This window comes from Oncorhynchus tshawytscha, unplaced genomic scaffold (genome assembly GCF_018296145.1).
Source record: "Oncorhynchus tshawytscha isolate Ot180627B unplaced genomic scaffold, Otsh_v2.0 Un_contig_2559_pilon_pilon, whole genome shotgun sequence".
In the NCBI taxonomy this organism is placed as follows: domain Eukaryota; kingdom Metazoa; phylum Chordata; class Actinopteri; order Salmoniformes; family Salmonidae; genus Oncorhynchus; species Oncorhynchus tshawytscha.
In genome coordinates, this window is record NW_024609677.1 from 207469 (window position 1) to 225566 (window position 18098).

Genomic DNA, 18098 nt, shown 5'->3' on the forward strand with positions numbered 1-18098 from the left:
TCACATAGGTATTCCTCTTGTCCAGATGGGTTAGGGCAGTGTGCAGTGTGGTTGAGATTGCATCGTCTGTGGACCTATTTGGGCGGTAAGCAAATTGGAGTGGGTCTAGGGTGTCAGGTAGGGTGGAGGTGATATGGTCCTTGACTAGTCTCTCAAAGCACTTCATGATGACGGATGTGAGTGCTACGGGCGGTAGTCGTTTAGCTCAGTTACCTTAGCTTTCTTCGGAATAGGAACAATGGTGGCCCTCTTGAAGCATGTGGGAACAGCAGACTGGTATAGGGATTGATTGAATATGTCCGTAAACACACCGGCCAGCTGGTCTGCGCATGCTCTGAGGGCGCGGCTGGGGATGCCGTCTGGGCCTGCAGCCTTGTGAGGGTTAACACGTTTAAATGTCTTACTCACTTCGGCTGCAGTGAAGGAGAGACCGCATGTTTTCGTTGCAGGCCGTGTCAGTGGCACTGTATTGTCCTCAAAGCGGGCAAAAAAGTTATTTAGTCTGCCTGGGAGCAAGACATCCTGGTCCGTGACTGGGCTGGGTTTCTTCCTGTAGTCCGTGATTGACTGTAGACCCTGCCACATGCCTCTTGTGTCTGAGCCGTTGAATTGAGATGTTAAACTTTTCTACTAGAATGACACACATTCCCTCTGCTGGATTGTCAAACATTTTTGTCTCCAACCATCTTCTAAACCTTTAAATGAAATTCACCGTATGTCTCTTTTTAGTCACTATTTTTTTAATTATTTCAAATTATTTGTAATTTCAAATTAATGTAATTGTCTGCATCATTTCCAATCCCCCATATATTTTGGGGGTAAGTATATATATCTATATACACTACAGTTCAAAAGTTTGGGGTCACTTAGATATGTCCTTGTTTTTGAAATATAAGCATTTTTTTTGTCCATTAAAACAACATCAAATTTATCAGAAATACAGTGTAGACATTATTCATGTTGTAGATGACTATTGTAGCTGAAAACGGCAGATTTGTTATGGAGTGGCAGGGTAGCCTAGTGGTTAGATCATTGGACTAGTTACTGGAAGGTTGCAAGTTCAAATCCCTGAGCTGACAAGGTACAAATCTGTTGTTCTGCCTCTTAACTGACTTACCTTGTTAAATAAAGGTAAAATTAAAAAAAAAAACACCATCCATTTTGGATTTCTATTTGCCATACATTTTTCAACTGTGCTGTGATGCTTCACAAAAGTACTGAACCTTTCTATTTTCCTAGTTTCTACAGATTGTAAATTAAAGATTTTTTTTTGCTAAAGTAATTATTACATTATTGATCGATTGACTATTACTTTTTAAAATCACCCAGCATTGCTGCTGTGTTAGTTCTAGGCAAATGTTGCAATTCTTCAGCCATTCCTGGACCTGTGACCAAAAACGAGCTACATATGGACAGTACCAAAATAAATGATCTAATGACTCTGCCTCCTTACAGCAAAATCTGCAGAGCTTTTTAGTCACTCGTAACAGGCCTGTGTTGACAGTGAATATCAAACTTGCTTCTGGAATTAATCACTTTCATATTCAAAGTCAGGACTTGGATGTATGCCAAGCTAATATTCCTCACTACGTCTGTTGATATTCCAGTGTGTGAGTGAGAAAGTGCCAAAGGGAAGGAGCTTAGGGAAGGAACTAAGGGAATGAGCTAAGGGAATGAGCTAAGGGAAGGGGCTAAGAGAAGGAGCTAAGGGATAGAGCTGAAGGGACTAGGGGTCCAGTTGGTATTGGGCAGGTACTACCACAGGGATGCATGCAAAACAGTAATTGCCTAATGAGGAAACCTGGTGCACACTATTTTATTTATTGAGTGGTAGATAGATGTGGAGAAGAAGAAGGTAAAGAAGTAATGTGGACAGCAGTAGAGTCCAGGATTATTCAACCTACATCTACAGGCTTCAGAAACATTGATGATCATTCACTGATTCATCATAGTTGGATGCTGTTTCGACCTATTGACGTTCCTTCCTTGAAGTAGGCCTGATCAGATCACTGATTAGGAATGAGTGGGCAGGTGAAAGCTGTGTGGTGGAGCCCTTGAGATCACCTGTCCAATGTCGAATCACTAATTACTTGCATGGAGGAAAGATACACGGAAGGAATTCCAACAGGGCCCATGTTTGTCTCAAATGGCACCCTATTCCCTATATAGTGCACTGATTTTGACCAGGGCCCATAGGGTAGGGTGCCATTTGGAACACAGCCACGTCTGTTTGATCCTGAGCAGATTGGCCCCATCCCGCTGTGCCTCGCCCTCTACCCAGAGGGGAGAGACACTCCAGATGGGATCAGAGGCAGCATGACTCCGGGATGAACAGACACAGACACAGACACATCACCAGGCTGGGCGTTCATTCTGCCCTGAAGATCCTGGCATTGTCAGCATGCTGGGGGAGCCTGAGCTTGAACACGACAACCTGTTTTAAGATTTATATAGCCATTTTTAAATATGATCGTATTTATTATTTTTTGTGCTTCAGTGCATTTTTAGCTGCAAAAGTGGGTTAGCCTAAGCTTTTCTAGTAGGCTCCAGTAGTGTGATTATGGCCTGAAATTTTGGGCATTTCTTTACGTGGTTGATTAAACAGCATGATCATTGCAAAGGTGCACCTTGTGCTGGGGACAAAAGGCCACTCTAAAATGCGCAGTTTTTAATGCCACAGAAGTCTGAAGTTGAGGGAGCATCATATTAGCATGCTGACTGCAGGAGTGTCTACCAGAGTACACGCCAGAGAACTGAATGTTCATATCTACCATAAGCCGCCTCCAACGTCATTTTATAAACCCAGCAAAAAAAGAAACGTCCTCTCACTGTCAACTGCGTTTATTTTCAGCAAAATTAATGTGTAAATATTTGTATGAACATATGATTCAACAACTGCGACATAAACTGAACAAGTTCCACAGACATGTAACTAACAGAAATTGAATAATGTGTCCCTGAACATGGGGGGGGGGGGTCAAAATCAAAAGTAACAGTCAGTATCAGGTGTGGCCACCAGCTGCATTAAGTACTGCAGTGCATTTCCTCCTCATGGACTGCACTAGATTTGCCAGTTCTTGCTGTGAGATGTTACCCCACTCTTCCACCAAAGCAACTGCAAGTTATAGGACATTTCTGGGAGGGAATGGCCCCAGCCCTCACCCTCCGATCCAACAGGTCCCAGACGTGCTCAATGGGATTGAGATCCGGGCTCTTCGCTGGCCATGGCAGAACACTGTCTTGCAGGAAATCACGCACAGACCGAGCAGTATGGCTGGTGGCATTGTCATGCTGGAGCGTCAGCATGAGATTGCCTGCAATGACAACAAGCTCAGTCCGATGATGCCGTGACACACCGCCCCAGACCATGATGGACCCTCCACCTCCAAATCGATCCCGCTCCAGAGTACAGGCCTCGGTGTAATGCTCATTCCTTAAACGTGAATCCAACCATCACCCCTGGTAAGACAAAACCACGACTTGTCAGTGAAGAGCACTTTTTGCCAGTCCTGTCTGGTCCAGCGACGGTGGGTTTGTGCCCATAGGCGACATTGTTGCCAGAGATGTCTGGTGAGGACCTGCCTTCAGCCCTCAGTCCAGCCTCTCTCAGCCTAATGCGGACAGTATGAGCACTGATGGAGGGATTGTGCGTTCCTGGTGTAACTCGGGCAGTTGTTGTTGCCATGCTGTACCTGTCTCGCAAGTGTGATTTTTGGATGTACCGATCCTGTGCAGGTGTTGTTACACGTGGTCTGCCACTGCGAGGACAATCAGCTGTCCGTCCTGTCTCCCTGTAGCGCTGTCTTAGGCATCTCACCGTACGGACATTGCAATTTATTGCCCTGGCCACATCTGCAGTCCTAATGCCTCCTTGCAGCATGCCTAAGGCACGTTCACGCAGATGAGCAGGGACCATGGACATCTTTCTTTTGGGGTTAGGTTAACCCTAACCCGAGTCAATAGAAAGGCCTCTTTAGTGTACTAAGTTTTCATAACTGTGACCTTAATTGCCTATCGTCTGTAAGCTGTTAGTGCCTTTGCGACCGTTCCACAGGTGCATGTTCATTATTTGTTATGGTTCATTGAACAAGCATGGGAAACAGTGTTTAAACCCTTTACAATGAAGATCTGTGAAGTTATTTGGATTTTTACAAATTATGTTTGAAACACAGGGCCCTGAAAAAGGGATGTTTCTTTTTTTGCTGAGTTTAGAATTTGTCAGTACGTGCAACCAGCCTCACAACTGCAGACCACGTGTAACCACGCCAACCCAGGACCTCCACATCCGGCAAGTCAAATCTTATTGGTCGCATACACATATTTAGCAGATGCTATTGTGGGTGTGGTGAAATGGTTGTGTTCCTAGCTCCAGTAGTGCAGTAACATCTAACAATTCACAACAATAAAAATAAACATAAGGAATATATAAATATTAGGATGAGCAATGTCGGAGTGGCATAGACTAAAATACAGTAGAATAGAATACAGTATATACAGTGCCTTGCGAAAGTATTCGGCCCCCTTGAACTTTGCGACCTTTTGCCACATTTCAGGCTTCAAACATAAAGATATAAAACTGTATTTTTTTGTGAAGAATCAACAACAAGTGGGACACAATCATGAAGTGGAACGACATTTATTGGATATTTCAAATTTTTTTAACAAATCAAAAACTGAAAAATTGGGCATGCAAAATTATTCAGCCCCTTTACTTTCAGTGCAGCAAACTCTCTCCAGAAGTTCAGTGAGGATCTCTGAATGATCCAATGTTGACCTAAATGACTAATGATGATAAATACAATCCACCTGTGTGTAATCAAGTCTCCGTATAAATGCACCTGCACTGTGATAGTCTCAGAGGTCCGTTAAAAGCGCAGAGAGCATCATGAAGAACAAGGAACACACCAGGCAGGTCCGAGATACTGTTGTGAAGAAGTTTAAAGCCGGATTTGGATACAAAAAGATTTCCCAAGCTTTAAACATCCCAAGGAGCACTGTGCAAGCGATAATATTGAAATGGAAGGAGTATCAGACCACTGCAAATCTACCAAGACCTGGCCGTCCCTCTAAACTTTCAGCTCATACAAGGAGAAGACTGATCAGAGATGCAGCCAAGAGGCCCAGGATCACTCTGGATGATCTGCAGAGATCTACAGCTGAGGTGGGAGACTCTGTCCATAGGACAACAATCAGTCGTATATTGCACAAATCTGGCCTTTATGGAAGAGTGGCAAGAAGAAAGCCATTTCTTAAAGATATCCATAAAAAGTGTAGTTTAAAGTTTGCCACAAGCCACCTGGGAGACACACCAAACATGTGGGAAGGTGCTCTGGTCAGATGAAACCAAAATTGAACTTTTTGGCAACAATGCAAAACGTTATGTTTGGCGTAAAAGCAACACAGCTCATCACCTTGAACACACCATCCGCACTGTCAAACATGGTGGTGGCAGCATCATGGTTTGGGCCTGCTTTTCTTCAGCAGGGACAGGGAAGATGGTTAAAATTGATGGGAAGATGGATGGAGCCAAATACAGGACCATTCTGGAAGAAAACCTGATGGAGTCTGCAAAAGACCTGAGACTGGGATGGAGATTGGTCTTCCAACAAGACAATGATCCAAAACATAAAGCAAAATCTACAATGGAATGGTTCAAAAATAAACATATCCAGGTGTTAGAATGGCCAAGTCAAAGTCCAGACCTGAATCCAATCGAGAATCTGTGGAAAGAACTGAAAACTGCTGTTCACAAATGCTCTCCATCCAACCTCACTGAGCTCGAGCTGTTTTGCAAGGAGGAATGGGAAAAAATTTCAGTCTCTCGATGTGCAAAACTGATAGAGACATACCCCAAGCGACTTACAGCTGTAATCGCAGCAAAAGGTGGCGCTGCCTGTTCACCCCGCTATCATCCAGAAGGCGAGGTCAGTACAGGTGCATCAAAGCTGGGACCGAGAGACTGAAAAACAGCTTCTATCTCAAGGCCATCAGACTGTTAAACAGCCACCACTAACATTGAGTGGCTGCTGCCAACACACTGACACTGACACTGACTCAACTCCAGCCACTTTAATAATGGGAATTGATGGGAAATGATGTAAATATATCACTAGCCACTTTAAACAATGCTACCTTATATAATGTTACTTACCCTACATTATTCATCTCATATGCATACGTATATACTGTACTCTATCATCGACTGCATCCTTATGTAATACATGTATCACTAGCCACTTTAACTATGCCACTTTGTTTACATATTCATCTCATATGTATATACTGTACTCGATACCATCTACTGTATCTTGCCTATGCTGCTCTGTACCATCACTCATTCATATATCCTTATGTACATATTCTTTATCCCCTTACACTGTGTATAAGACAGTAGTTTTGGAATTGTTAGTTAGATTACTTGTTGGTTATTACTGCATTGTCGGAACTAGAAGCACAAGCATTTCGCTACACTCGCATTAACATCTGCTAACCATGTGTATGTGACAAATAACATTTGATTTGATTTGATTTGATTTACAAAGTATTAACTAAGGGGGCTGAATAATTTTGCACGCCCAATTTTTCAGTTTTTGATTTGTTAAAAAAGTTTGAAATATCCAATAAATGTCGTTCCACTTCATGATTGTGTCCCACTTGTTGTTGATTCTTCACAAAATATACAGTTTTATATCTTTATGTTTGAAGCCTGAAATGTGGCAAAAGGTCGCAAAGTTCAAGGGGGCCGAATACTTTCGCAAGGCACTGTACATGTGAGATGAATAAAGCAAAAATGTAAACATTATTAGAATAACTAGTGTTCCATTATTAAAGTGGCCAGTGATTGCAAGTCTATGTACAGTATATGAGGCAGCAGCCTCTAAGGTGCAGGGTTACGTAACCGAGTGGAAGCCGCCTAGTAATGGCTATTTAAAAGTCTGATGGCCTTGAGATAGAAGCTGTTTTTCAGTCTCTCGATCCCAGCTTTAATGCATCTGTACTAACCTCGCCTTTTGGATGATAGAGGGGTAAACAGGCAGTGGCTCGGGTGGTTGTTGTCCTTGATGATATTTTTGGCCTTCCTGTGACATCGGGTGCTGTAGGTGTCCTGGAGGGCAGGTAGTTTGCCCCTGGTGATGCGTTGGGCAGACCGCACCACCCTCTGGAGAGCCTTGCGGTTGCGGCCGGTGCAGTTGCCGTACCAGGCAGGGATACCCAGGCGGTGATACAGCCCGACAGGATGCTCTCAATTGTGCATCTGTAAAAGTTTGAGGGTTTTAGGTACCAAGCTGTTGCACCTTCTTCACCACACTGTCTGTGTGGACCATTTCAGATCGTCAGTGACATGTACACCGAGGAACTTGAAGCTTTCCATCTGCTCCACTGTGGCCCAGTCAATCTGGGCCCCACTGTGGCCCAGTCCCACTGCTGTTTCCTGATGTCCACGATCATCTCCTTTGTTTTGTTGACAGTGAGTGAGTATTTTCCTGGCACCACACTCCCAGAGCCGTCACCTCCTCCCTGTAGGCTGTCTCGTCATTGTTGTTAATCAGTCCTACTACTGTTGTGTCGTCTGCTAACTTGATGATTGAGTTGGAGGCGTGCATGGTCACGCAGTCATGGGTGAACAGGGAGAACAAGAGGGGGCTGAGCATGCACCCTTGTGGGACCCCTGTGTTGAGGATTAGCAAAGTTGTTTCCTAATGTCACCATCTCGGGGCGGCCCGTCAGGAAGTCCAGGACCCAATTGCACAGGGCGGGGTTCAGACACAGGGCCGCAAGTTTAATGATGAGCTTGGAGGGTACTATAATATTGAATGCTGAGCTATATACAGTAGGTATGATCCTTGACTAGCCTCTCAAAGCACTTCATGATGACAGAAGTGAGTGCTACGGGGCGATAGTAATTTAGTTCAGTTACCTTTGCTTTCTTGGGTACAAGAACAATGGTGGACATAGAGGCAAGTGGGGGCAGAAGACTGGGATAGGGAGAGATTGAATATGTCCGTAAACACTTTAGCCAGCTGGTCTGGACGCAGCTAGGGATGTCGTCTAGGCCGGCAGCCTTGCGAGGGTTAACACACTTAGATGTCTTACTCACGTTGGCCACGGAGAAGGAGAGCCCACAGTGTTGTCCTAAAAGCGGGCGAAGGTGTTTAGCTGTCTGGGAGCTGTGTCCATGACTTGACTGGCTTTCCCTTTGTAATCCATGATTGTCTGGAGTCCCTGCTACCTACGTCTCGTGTCTCAGCCATTGAATTGCAACTCTTGTCTCTGTACTGACATTTTGCCTGTTTGGTTGCCTTACAGAGGGCATAACTGCACTGTTTGTAATCACTTGCCATGGTTAAATCCGATGGTTCGCGTTCTCAGTTGCACAAATGCTGACATCTATCCACAGTTTTTGGTTTGGGTAGGTTTTAAGTCACAGTGGGAACAATATGCCCTATAACCAAGGGTTCTTAAACATTTTCAGCCTGGGACCCTAATTAGAAATTCTGTGTTTTCCTGGAACCGAAGTTTATGAAAATCTTCAACACTGCGTAAATATTGGTACATTTCATTACCCTTATGCCTAAAACCAATGCAATATAGACAAAAACAAATAACAATGAAATGAAATACCCATATAGCTAGTCATGTTTATTTTTACCCATTAAAAACACTCTTACATATCTGTCTAGGTTGGAACTGTTGCTGTTAAAATACAACAAAGCATTTTAATTCTGAACTGGAATAAACTGATTGATCACATCACAAAGATGTATTACAGAACACACACACAGGCTCAGTTTTTGATAGTGCAACTCTAAGTGACAGCACAGATGAAACATGATCAGGCCTACTGCACATCTTACTGTAGAACGTATTGTTAAATTTGGAACTGTTAGATAAGCAGATAAGGTAGATAAGGTATAGTTTTTAAAAAATCAGATTTTACTGTTTGCATGAGTTACTTGATGTGGAATATAGGTCTATGTAGTCATGTCTCTGTGTAGTACCGTGCATTTTCCAGAGTCTGTTCTGGACTTCGAGACTGTGAAGAGACCTTGTGGCATGTCTTGTGGGGTATGCATAGGTGTCTGAGCAGAGCATCGCATTATTACGGACAGACCTTTCCCCATCTTAGCTTCTATTGTATCAATACGTTTTGACCATGATAGTTTACAATCCAGGGTTACTCCAAGCTGTTTAGTCACGTCATCTTGATCAATTTCCAACTTATTAATTACAAGATTTAGTTGAGGTTTATGGTTAATCCCTAATACAATGCTTTTAGTTTTTGAAACATTTAGGTCCAGCTTAGTATTTCTTGCCACCCATTCTGAAACTGACTGCCGCTCTTTGTTAAATGTTGCAATGATCTCACTTGGTGTGGTAGCTTATGTTTTCCAAGATGTCTTTGTCTTGTTGTGTCCCATGTATATATATTTTTTTCCTTTGTATATATTTTGTGTATATTTTTTATCTTTTTAATCTCAGTTTCAACATACTCTCCTGCAACCTGCTTCCCCCAATGTGGTAAGGATCTGCTATTTTCTATACTTTAGAACAGGAACCCCCAACAGAAGCTAGCCAGCTAACTAGCTACTAGCTAGTAGTCAGTTAGCCACTGTTAGCGGTCAGCTAACCTTAGCGTGGTCAACTCCTGCCAGTCTGCACAGCGCGATTCAACCCAAAGCATACCGGACTGCTTTTTCTCCACATCTCCGGATTCCTACTGCAAGCTCTGAACCTTTTCACCTGGATCATCGCAGCTAGCTAGCTAGCTTCTATCCGAGTGGCTACCCCCTGGCTAATGTCTCTGTCCCGAAGCAAGCACCAGTGAGCCTGGAACTAGCCTCGTGCTAGGCCCATCTCCCGGCTAGCTGAAGAGGTCCATCAGCCACACCTTGGGCTACAATACCTATTTTGCCAATTGGCCTGGACCCCTTTTACTGCCGACACGGAGTCCCGCCAATTCATCATGACTGGTCTACCGACGTAATCCTCCCGAGGGGTTTCAACAGGCTCCTCCGTCGTGACGTCCCCTGAAGGCCCATCCGCTAGCCTGCTAGTTGTCTAGAGCATATCGGACTGTTTTTACACGGAGCCCTGCCGTATAAAAACACGGAGCCCTGCCGATCCAACACGACTGGTCTGCCGATGTAACCATCCGAGGGGGCTACAACTGACTCTTCCGTCACGACGTCCCCCTAAGGCCCTTTTGCTAGCCCCGGCCCGCTAGCTGTCTCAATCGCCGTGTCTCCAGCTCACCTAGCTACCCACTGGTCCCTATGATCACTTGGCTACGCATACCTCTCCCTAATGTCAATATGCCTTGTCCATTGCTGTTTTGGTTAGTGATGGTCTTATTTCACTGTAGAGCCTCCAGCCCTGCTCAATATGCCTTAGCTAGCCCTTTTGTTTCATCTCCCACACATGCGGTGACCTCACCTGGTCTAAATGATGTCTCTAGAGACAAAACCTCTCTCATTGTCATTCAATGCCTAGGTTAACCTCCACTTTATTCACATCGTACCATTCCCTTGTCTGTACATTATGACATGTATCTATTCTTCCGCGCCCAGAAACCTGCTCCTTTTACTCTCTGTTCCAAATGTACTAGATGACCGTTCTTATAGCCTTTAGCTGTACCTTTATCCTACTCCTCCTCTGCTCCTCTGCTGATGTAGGTGTTAATCCAGGCCCTGCAGCGCCTAACTCCACTCCCATTCCCCAGGTGCTCTCATTTATTGACTTCTGTAACCATAAAAGCCTTGGTTTCATGCATGTAACATTAGAAGCCTCCTCCTGTTATATTCACTGCTTTAGCACACTCTGCCAACCCGGATGTCCTAGCTGTGTCTGAATCCTGGCTTAGGAAGGCCACCAAAAATCCAGAAATTTCCATCCCTAACTATAAAATTTTCTGACATGATAGAACTGCCAAAGGTGGCGGAGCTGCAATCTACTGCAGAGATAGCCTGCAGAGTTCTGTCCTACTATCCAGGTCTGTGCCCAAACAATTCGAGCTTCTACTTATAAAAATCCACCTTCCCAGAAACAAGTCTCTCACTGTTGCTGCTTATTATAGATTACCTTCTGCCCCCAGCTGTGCCCTGGACACCATATGTGAATTGATTGCCCCCATCTATCTTCAAAGCTCGTACTGTTAGGTGACCTAAACTGGGACATGCTTAACACCCCGGCCGTCCTACAATCTAAACTTGATGCCCTCAATCACACACAAATTATCAATGGACCTACCAGGTACAACCCCAAATCCGTAAACACGGGCATCCTCATAGATATCATCCTGACCAACCAAGCCCTCTAATTACAACTCAACTCTCTCTTCAACCAGGATCTCAGTGATCACTGTCTCATTGCCTGCCTCCGTAATGGGTCTACGGTCAAACAACCACCCCTCATCACTGTCAAACACTCCCTAAAATACTTCAGCGAGCAGGCCTTTCTAATCGACCTGGCCCGGGTACCCTGGAAGGATATTGACCTCATTCCGTCAGTAGAGGATGCCTGGTCGTTCATCTTAAATAAGCATGCCATTTCTCCTTCACCCAAATCCAGATAGCTGATGTTCTGAAAGAGTTACAAAATCTGGACCCCTACAAATCAGCTGGGCTAGACAATCTGGACCCTCTCTTTCTAAAATTATTCACCGCAATTGTTGCAACCTCTATTACTAGCCTGTCCAACCTCTCTTTCATATGGTCTGAGATCCCCAAAGATTGGAAAGCTGCCGCGGTCATCCCCCTCTTCAAAGGGGGAGACACCCTAGACCCAAACTGTTACAGACCTATATCTATCCTACCCTGCCTTTCTAAGGTCTTCGAAAGCCAAGTTAGCAAACAGATCACCGACCATGTCGAATCCCACCGCACCTATGCAATCTGGTTACCGAGCTGGTCATTGGTGCACCTCAGCCATGCTCAAGGTTCTAAACGATGTCATAACCGCCATCGATAAAAGACAATACTGTGCAGCCGTATTCATCGACCTGGCCAAGGCTTTCGACTCTGTCAATCACCACATTCTTATCGGCAGACTCAACAGCCTTGGTTTCTCAAATGACTGCCTCGCCTGGTTCACCAACTACTTCTCAGACAGAGTTCAGTGTGTCAAATCAGAGGGCCTGTTGTCCGGACCTCTGGCAGTCTATGGGGATGCCACAGGATTCAATTCACTGTATACATCAATGATGTCGCTCTTGCTGCTGGTGATTCACTGATCCACCTCTACGCAGACGACACCATTCTGTATACTTCTGGCCCTTCTTTGGACACTGTGTTAACTAACCTCCAGACGAGCTTCAATGCCATACAACTCTCCTTCCGTGGCCTCTAACTGCTCTTAAATGCAAGTAAAACTAAATGCATGCTCTTGAACCAATTGCTGCCCGCACCTGCCAGCCCATCCAGCATCACTACTCTGGACGGTTCTGACTTAAAATATGCAGACAATTACAAATACCTAGGTGTCTGGTTAGACTGTAAACTCTCCTTCCAGACTCACATTAAGCATCTCCAATCCAAAATCAAATCTAGAATTGGCATCCTATTTCGCAACAAAGTGTCCCCTTCACTCATGCTGCCAAACATACCCTGTGTAAACTGACTATCCTACCCATCCTTGACTTCGGCGATGTGGTTTACAAAATAGCCTCCAACACTCAGCAAATTGGATGCAGTCTATCACAGTGCCATCCGTCACCAAAGCCCAATATACAACCCACCACTGCAACCTGTATGCTCTCGTTGGCTGGCCCTCGCTTCATATTCGTTCCAAAACCCACTGGCTCCAGGTCATCTATAAGTCTTTGCTAGGTAAAGCCCTGCCTTATCTCAGCCCACAACGGTCACCATAGCAGCACCCACCCGTAGCACGCGCTCCAGCAGGTATATTTCACTGCTCCCCCCCAAAGCCATTTCCCCCTTTGGCCGCCTTTCCTTACAGTTCTCTGCTGCCAATGACTGGAATGAATTGCAAAAATCACTGAAGCTGGAAACTCATATCTCCCTCATTACCTTTAAGCATCAGCTGTCAGAGCAGCTCACATATCATTGAACATGTACATAGTCCATCTGTAAATAGCCCATCTGTCACGACTTCCACCAAAGTCGTTTCCTCTCCTTGTTCGGGGGGCGTTCGGCGGTCGGCGTCACCGGTCTTCCAGCCATCGTCGATCCACTTTTCATTTTCCATTTGTTTTGTCTTGTTTTCCTACACCCCTGGTTTCCATTTCCATCATTATTTGTTGTGTATTTTAACCTCTGTTCCCCCCCATGTCTTTGTGTGGAATTGTTTGTTGTAAGTTTTTGTGCACATGTTACTGGTGCACGTCAGGTTTTTTGTACCCAAATGCTGTTGTATTTTTATGCCGTTGGTTTTTGGATTAAACTGCTCCGGCTACTACCTAGTTCTGTTCTCCTGTGTCTGACTTCCCTGCCAGCAGTTACATACCCCTTTACATCCAACTACCTCATCCCAATATTGTTATTTATTTCTTTGCTCTTTTGCACCCCAGTATCTCTACTTGCACATCTATCACTCCAGTGTTTAATTTCTAAATTGTAATTAATTCGCCACTACGGCCTATTTATTGCCTTACCTCCCTAATCTTACCTCATTTGCACAGACTATATAGACTTTTCTATTGTATTATTGACTGTACGTTTGTTTATTCCATGTGTAACTCTGTGTTGTTGTTTGTGTCGCACTGCTTTGCTTTATCTTGGCCAGGTCGCAGTTGTAAATGAGAACTTGTTCTCATCTGGCCTACCTGGTTAAATAAAGGCGAAATAAAATAAAAATAAAAATGTGTACAGTGTTGAGTCATCAGCATACATAGACACAGGCTTTACTCAGTGGCAAGTCCTTAGTAAAGATTGAAAAAAGTAAGTGGTCTAAACAGCTGCCCTGGAGAATGCCTGACTCTACCTGGATTAATGCTGGAGAGGCTTCCATTAAAGAACACCCTCTGCTCTCCTGGACAGGTAACTCTCCATCCACAATATAGCCGGGATGTAAAGCCATAACACATGAGTTTTTCCAACAGCAGATTATGATAGCTAATGTCAAAAGCTGCACTGAAATCTAGCAAAACATGTCCAACAATTTTTATTATGAATATCTTTCAGCCAATCATCAATCATTTTCGGAAGTACCATGCATGTTAAGTGCCCTCCCCTATAAGCATGCTGAAAGGCAGTTGATCATTTGTTTCCTGTGACGGTCCTGATGAGAGCCAGTTTCATCATAGCGCTTGATTGTTTTTTGCGACTGCACTTGAAGAAACTTGTTCCAAAGTAACTGACCTTCATGTCTTAAAGTAATGATGGACTGTTGTTTCTCTTTGCTTATTGGAGCTGTTCTTGCCATAATATGGACTTGGTGTTTTACCAAATAGGGCTATCTCCTGTATACCCATCATACCTTGTCACAACACAACTGATTGGCTTAAACACATTAAGAAGGAAAGAAATTCCACAAATTCACTTTCAACAAGGCACACCTGTTAATTGAAATCCATTCCAGGTGACTACTTCATGAAGCTGGTTGAGAGAATGCCAAGAGTGTGCAAAGCTGTCATAAAGGCAAAGGGTGGCTATTTTGAAGAATCTAAAATATATTTTGATTTGTTTAACACTTTTTTGGTTACTACATGATTCCTACATGTGTTACTACTTGTGTTATTTCATAGTTTTGATGTCTTCACTATTATTCTACAATGTAGAAAACATTAAGAAAAACCCTTGAATGAGTAGGTGTGTCCAAACTTTTACTGGTACTATATGTCCTGGATGGCAGGAAGCTTGGCCCAAGTGATGTACTAAGCCATAGGCACTACCCTCTGTAGCGCCTTACTGTCCAACCGGTCAGGGTGCTCTTGATGGTGCAGCTAACCGTTACCTTCTCTTGTGAAGGCCAGACGTAAGAGAGAGAACAAAGGCTAAACCTGGTCTTAACTTCCAATGCTCCATCCCCCTGCCCAACCCCCCTCCACGCCACTCCGCCAACCGCCAGGATGCCAGGCATCAGAACATTCCAGGCATTCCCGTGATTGGCAGATAGCAGGTTGATTGGCATGTCGGACCCCGCGAACACTGGGTACTGGTAAGCACAACACAACCACCTACTAGCCTAACACATAACACACAGCTGTCTGTGCGGGTCGCTACAATATGAATGTTATCTGTTACTAGCAAGTTATCGATTTCATTAACCTTGTTTCTTAGGCTACATTAACGTAGTCCATTTTTTGGGGCTTTTCTAGGATGATTGATTGTTTTTATTGCTTTACTGGGACGCTTATCAGATGTAGACATGACAGTGATATTAATGTTTGAGCTGATAGCGCAGGATGAGCTGCACACAGTGGACTTCCTATTAGGGCACCCAGCCTCAGTGCTAAAAGTATAACTCTGGTTCATAGGCAGATTATTACTGCTGACAATAGCCCCTGGGACAATGTCCATTTGTAGCAGTACTACGACAACTCAGCGACACAATGGTAGGGATTATCTGAGCAGGGTTTAGGTCATTGATAAAACATTGTCTCAATGCGACCTTGAAATGCGTGGAATCGGTCCAGGCACATGATATGGATGGACTCCTCATTTCTGTAGCATCTTCTGTTTCCAGAAGGTGTCAAAGTTATCTTTAGCCAGATGTGTAATGGCAGTAGCCTGCTGAATCCAAGGCAAAACTGTCAAGAATTCTACATTTTAAATTGCATCAACTGCATCATTGCCTAGCTCTCCATTCCCAAATTAATATGGTGGTTTAAGGAGCAGCGTCTCGTCATTTCTTGCATGATTTACCGACCTGCTGCAGGGTTGTCACTAGTTACCACCGCCACAAAGTCAGAAACCCCTGCCTATTTCTACAGTATCGCTTCTTCGAAAGTGATTTTAAACAACCTTAACCACACTGCGAAACTAATTCCTAACCCTAACCTTAAATTTGTACCAAAAATCAAATGTTTGTTTTCATAACTTTTTTTACGATATAGCCAATATTGACTTTGTGGCTGTGCTATCTAGTGGAAATACTGCTGCAGGTGTGTTATGATGGTCGGTCACAAGACAGCGCTGCTGCACTGAAAATGCCTTGACCACTTTGAAATGTTATACTTTTTGTATTTCACATTGCATCTGAAACAAACTGTTGACAGACATACATTTTTAGGCTACTATACTTTCATTTTATTGATTAGGAATTATGTATAGCTTTATCGATATATCTCAGATTTTAATCTTCAGACAACATTCGAGGATGACATTGGGGGCGATAAAGTGATTGACGAACATAACAGCCTTGACTGAAGATATTTTGAACCTAGACAGCCAAACTGGGCCATGATGTAGGCGGGAATAACCGAGTTTATTGACCAATGAAAAATCGTAAAAGCGCCCAGAGTCCAATGGTAAATGTAGTTGTCGTTTGACAACTGCGTGGGGTTGACAACTGGAGCAGTAGACGGGTATTCATTCACTGTGAATACCAAACTAACAGACTGTGCATTGAGTGAGAGTGCATCATTACCCTTTGAAGAATTGAACTAACAGTGAAAGGTAAGTCGTCTCCGGCATGATATTGTTTGACTTTTAATATACATATTTAGAACTCTCCGCCTGTTTCTACCGCTGACATAAAGTCCAAATATAACGTTACTCCGTTATGTTGGCCAAGGCAGCACAAATGCACCTCCTTAAACAAAGTCATAAACCCCGCCCATTTATACAATTTATCCTCTTAAAATTGGATTTGAACCTAACAGTAACCACACTGCTAACCTTAAATTAAGACCAAAAAGCACATTTCTGTAGCCAATTTGGACTTTGTGGCTGTGAGTCTGACTTTGTGGCTATGGAAGCTAGTGGAAACCAGGTAGTGGCCGGTGGGGGAGAGACTATACGGTCACGCTTGGAGTTGGGACGCACGGATTTCAATCTGTCCCCAGCGAGCTCATTCAATTATTTATGCTAATTTATGCTTGTGACTCGAAACTTAAGCGAGGGTTTCAAACGTGCAGTGACGATTTTAACATGTCAATATTGGTGGTGCAAACTCAACCATTAAAAAAAATGCATGCCACAAAGCCACTACAAAATATGTATTATTTTATTAGGCCTATGTGGTCTAAAAAGGATCCACTTTTATAGATGATATACCGACTCACAGACAGCGCATTGCGCAAAACAACCCTTGCAATATCAACTGTAATTACATGGGTCTATTACAGTAGCCTACTGAACTTTTTGTTAAAAATATTTGAATGGGAAGAGACTGTCACTGGCAAACATGATTACAGATCCAACAACATTATATAGTATCCCCTCCACGTGAAGAAAGTAAGCGAAACAATGAAATTGCTTAAAATTATGAATAAGATACTAATGAGACCTAAATAAGCAATATCACAATTGAGATGTACAAACTATGGCATAAGCAAACGAGTGGATACGAGGCAAGCCGTAATTTCGATTTATTAAGACATTCATGAGCAAGTAGTCCCTATAACTATTTGTTCAGCACTTTTTGAAATGTAGAGACAGAATTCAGAACATGGGGCATTCTAACAGTATTCTCCCTGCACAAGTCAGAACCATATGATAAATAATGCCGACATATCATGGCGGCATATCATTGTTTTGCTTGCTTACTTAAATACTGTGCAGCCGTATTCATCAACCTGGCCAAGGCTTTCGACTCTGTCAATCACCACATTCTTATCGGCAGACTCAACAGCCTTGGTTTCTTAAATGACTGCCTCGCCTGGTTCACCAACTACTTCTCAGACAGAGTTCAGTGTGTCAAATAGGAGGGTCTGTTGTCCGGACCTCTGGCAGTCTCTATGGGGGTGACACAGGGTTAAAATCTCAGACCGACTCGCTTCACTGTATACATCAATGATGTCGCTCTTGCTGCTGGTGATTCACTGATCCACCTCTACGCAGACGACACCATTCTGTATACTTCTGGCCCTTCTGGCCCTTTGGACACTGTGTTAACTAACCTCCTGACAAGCTTCAATGCCATACAACTCTCCTTCCGTGGCCTCCCAACTGCTTTTAAATGCAAGTAAAACTAAATGC

General features: G+C 43.8%; 1 protein-coding gene across 1 annotated transcript in view; it reads left to right on the top strand.

The window, feature by feature from the left end:
- The first annotated feature begins 14899 nt into the window (after positions 1 to 14899).
- LOC121845457 (AP-1 complex subunit sigma-2-like) overlaps positions 14900 to 18098 on the top strand; it is a 34323-nt gene continuing 31124 nt past the window's right edge. Inside the window, exon 1 of the mRNA XM_042316881.1 lies at positions 14900 to 15114. The gene's annotated coding sequence lies outside the window, so the exon portion shown is untranslated. The remainder of the gene's footprint in view (positions 15115 to 18098) is intronic.